The following is a 4,316-nucleotide window of genomic DNA, read 5'->3' on the forward strand; positions in this document are numbered from 1 at the left end:
GAAAATTAAAATATAAAATGTGGCTTTAATAATTAAAAAATCTCAGCAACAATTGAACATCGTTCAACTTTTTTTTGGTCGGTTCATGTCTATTTTATTAATGTAATTTTTATCATGATAAATGTTTAGATAAATGTCAGAACTAGGAAGAAAATAATGAGGATGGGAAAGTGAGTATTATTATGAACTAAACATCGAGTTAATGACATTTGGTACAGGAAGTCATTTTGTAGCAAAAAACTAATAATTGTTTGATTATTGTTGATTGACAACTAATGTTGGAAGAAAATAAAACTACCTCAAAATGAAATTAAAATAAATATCATTTTGGAGGTCACATGATTTGAAAAACGGAAATTGTCACTTAATGTGACATTTGAGCTGAAGAATTGTTCTTCCCCCCGCCACCCCCATGTGTAGTCCTTTCAATAATTTAAAATTTAGTATAAGTTGAACTAAATAACAAATGGATGTTCCTCCATTGTGTTCTTGAAAACAAAAATTTAAAAAATTAACATGAAAATGATATTGCTCTGCAAGGAATAATTTCACAGATAATAAGTGTTTGTATTGAATTTAAATGTCACCACAGCTGTAGGAGTGATTTCCCCTGACAGGGAATGAAGACTGAGGAGATAGGCCGAACTCAGGCAAGTGGAAGATGTTTACTCATGCTGCAATCAGATAATACAGGGATCATCCCCCGAGGCCAATCTAGGAAGGGAGGTCCATGACACACTGTAACGTGTACAGTAAAAAACAGTATTTTTACACACTTTCTGTATTACAATGTCCACATGCAATGTGGTTACAGTCCTTCCCTCATGATACAGACACCCGATTCTGTAGAACACCTAATCTTGGATGAACATCGCTATGGATAGCCCGAGCTTCCTATTGCTTCATGGTGTTTTACAGGTGCTATAATCTCCAGGCCTTGGGATCTCTGTGTATTTTATTTCCTCACATTACAAAATTAATTGCTGCAGTCCTTTGGGCCTCTCACTATGCCTTATTCACGATTCTCAAGAATATGTAATTAGAAACTTTTTAAATGTTCTGAGTAACTTTAAAATAGTAACTATTTCTGACAATCAAACCCTGTCTGTTTCCCTGACAGCCGCTGTGGAAGTTAGCTGGGCTCTATCCTGTAGTTGGTGTTTATTCATTCACTGGGACAATTATTCTTTCATTAATGAAAGTCAGGGTTGGTCATTTTTCTGTGTGCCTGCATTCCCTTATCACTATCTGAAATATGACTGTCTGGAATAGCATACTTATGGACTTGGAGTAGGATTGTACAAAATGTTCTTTTTTTAAACTTAAGACTGAAACAGACTGTTCGTCTTATTTATCTCCCCTCCACCATTTTGTGTTTTAATTCCAAGGCAGGCTGCTCAGGGCTTCCCTACAGCAGCAAATCAACAAGGATTTCAGCATTAAAATAAAAATCAACATTCGCAACCATTAGGAAACAGTACCATGCAATATGCTTACGTCACTGAGACTTAATTCCACACTTAAAGCCGACTATACTGATTTGATCAATGATTACATATTAGATATAAGTAACAATTAGTGTTAAAACTAGTCACTGTAAACTTAAAATGATTACAAATGTCATATTACAATCCGCAACATGTCGAATTGTAGTCTAAAACAATCAGACGTATCTTCATTTGTAAGGCTGAATATGAATCCAATGATTTCTGTGAACATTCAAATGAGAAGATATCAGATATTTCCTGTCAGTGTTGGATGAGGAATCATTGCTTGGTTTATGGTTGTGTTGACCTGGAATAAAAGATAATTTTTTCTTTGTAAAATTGGCACTACGAAATAATGATTTAAAATGAAATGTGAATCTCACGATATTTGTTAGAAAACCTAAATTAAATTACTGTGTGATTGTTGGACTAACAATGAATTGGTAATCTATTTTAGAACACTGACACATTAAGTGATTCAATATTTCCAAACGGGTTTGCTGTGATATGGTACTAAGCACATATGCTCTTACTTAAAAATTAAAATAATGGCAATTGAAAGAAAGATAAATACACATACCATGCGCTTATTGTAAATTCATGCAAAATACAACTGCGGAATATGTTTAAAGCAGTTTTTCCTGAAATGAAAAGATAACTAGAATGATTAGCAGCAGGATGTAATCGCAAAACAAAAAAAATCATTCAATGTGACTATTCAGCTGCAGGCAGCTCCCCTTCCTTACACACATGTAAAACTTCCAACAATTCAAAATTTACTCTGATAAAGAAAAGAACATACGCATGTAAATTCTTTTTTCTTGTTGACAAAAAAGTCACAAATTTGAATTTTTTTTAGCTTTAAAATATTTAACTATTACTGTGATCAGAAATACAATAAATCTTCATGTTGAAGAAAAATCAAATCAAATCAAAATACACATCGATATTCACAATAATTGGGAGAGTGAACACAACAATCTCTTTCCATCAGTTAATGTACTGAGCCATAATTCCACTGTTATATCCCTTACTGGATTGATCAATTATTAGATATTAACAATAACTAAATTATTAATATGCTATCATTGAACTGAATATTAATGAGAAATCTCATTAATGTTTGAACGAGCAATGTGTCAACATAAACAGTAATTATTAGTGAAATGTCTAAGATATCTCTTCATCGATGAGGCTGAAATTACTTTGATTGTTGAAACGAGTAGCATTCAGATATTTATAATGAGCATTGGCTGCAAATCAATGCTTTTTGGTGTAGACCTGAAAGATTTTGTTATTGTAGTATAGGCAGTAAGAAATTATGATGTGCATCTCACCTTACTGAATATTTTCAAGTTTTCTAACAGGTTTCTGGTCCAATCTTCAGTTTAACATGGGTAATGTTGGGTCAGAACATCAATAACTGCAAACATTTTAAACACATCTCCATCAAAGTTGCTAATCTGATAATTCAGAACAAATATCAAAAAATTACCTCTGTAAATTTAATTGACTATATTTTTAGATTATAGTCAAGTTCGTTATCTACTTATTTCCTTCCTATTTCTGACACCAGTGGCTAAATATTGATTAGATTAAATGTCATATGAGTTAGACATTAGTTTTCTCTCAAAGATCTGTACAGCACAGGAATGGGCCATTTGGCCCATAACATTGTGTTGAACATAATGCAAAAGAAACTCATCCCTTCTGCCTACACTTGGTCTATATCCTTCCAAATTATCGAAATAAACATTAAAGAGCCTTAATGTATCTGCTTCCACCATCAACCCTGGATGTTCATTCCAGACACCAATCACTCCCTGTGTACAAAACAAATTGCCCCTTACATTCCCCTTGAACTTTCCCTCCTGACCTTAAACACATGTCACATAGTTTTTGACGCGTCAACTCTGGGAAAAACTTTCTGACCGTCAACCCTATCTATGTATCTAATGATTGTACAGACTTCCATCAAGTCTACCCCCAGTCTCCGCCACTTCACAAAAAAGCAATCTGAGTTTTTCTCGCCTCTCCAAATCCAGGCAGCATCCTGGTAAACGCCCTCTGTACCCTCTCCAAAGCCTCCATACCCTTCCTGGAACATGGCGAACAAAAGTGAATACAATACTTTAAGTATGCCTTAACCAAAGTGTTAAAGTGTTACAACATGACTTCCTGACTCTTGTAACCAGTTCCCTGACCAATAAAGGCAAGCATGCCATTTGCCTTCCTAACCACCTAATTACTTGCATGGTCACTTTCAGGGAGCCATGGTCTTAAACGCCAAGATCCCTTTGAATAATAAAGCTGTCAGGGTCCTGCCATTAACTATCTACTTTTTTTTTAACATTTGAGCTTCCAAAGTGAAACACCTCACACTTGTATGGATTAAACTTCACCTTTAATTACTCTGCCCATATCTGCAATTTATCTTTTTCCTGCTGCATTATTTGACAACACTCTACATTGTCCCCAACTGCACTGAACGTTATATCATCTGCAAACTTATTAACTCACCCAATTAGATTTTAATCCATGTCACTTCTATATAATTGCATCGCAAACAGAAGGGTTCCAGTACAGATCCCTGTGGGAAAAAGACAGAAAATGAGGGAAATGCAGAATTCTTGAAGAAATGAGGTTTTTTCAATGACAGAATAATTCTGATGAATAATCTTCTAAAGTGTGATTTTTAAAAAAAACTAACCCAATATTTTAATTGAGTTTATTGATCTTAATGAATATCCAGTACAAACTGCTTTGAAAATATTGTATCATTTTAAGTGTTGCGTTCTCACATTAAATATTATTTAATTGTTATTTCAA

The 4,316-nt window shown here is 34.1% G+C and overlaps 1 long non-coding RNA gene across 1 annotated transcript; it reads right to left on the minus strand.

The window, feature by feature from the left end:
* Positions 1 to 1,941: 1,941 nt before the first annotated feature.
* LOC140487721 (uncharacterized) lies at positions 1,942 to 4,080 on the minus strand. The gene is made up of 3 exons (XR_011962892.1): positions 4,008 to 4,080; positions 2,825 to 2,910; positions 1,942 to 2,128 (listed from the first exon to the last, which is right to left on the minus strand). It is a non-coding gene; the product is annotated as an uncharacterized lncRNA (long non-coding RNA).
* Positions 4,081 to 4,316: the final 236 nt, after the last annotated feature.

This window comes from Chiloscyllium punctatum, chromosome 17 (genome assembly GCF_047496795.1).
Source record: "Chiloscyllium punctatum isolate Juve2018m chromosome 17, sChiPun1.3, whole genome shotgun sequence".
In the NCBI taxonomy this organism is placed as follows: Eukaryota; Metazoa; Chordata; class Chondrichthyes; order Orectolobiformes; family Hemiscylliidae; genus Chiloscyllium; species Chiloscyllium punctatum.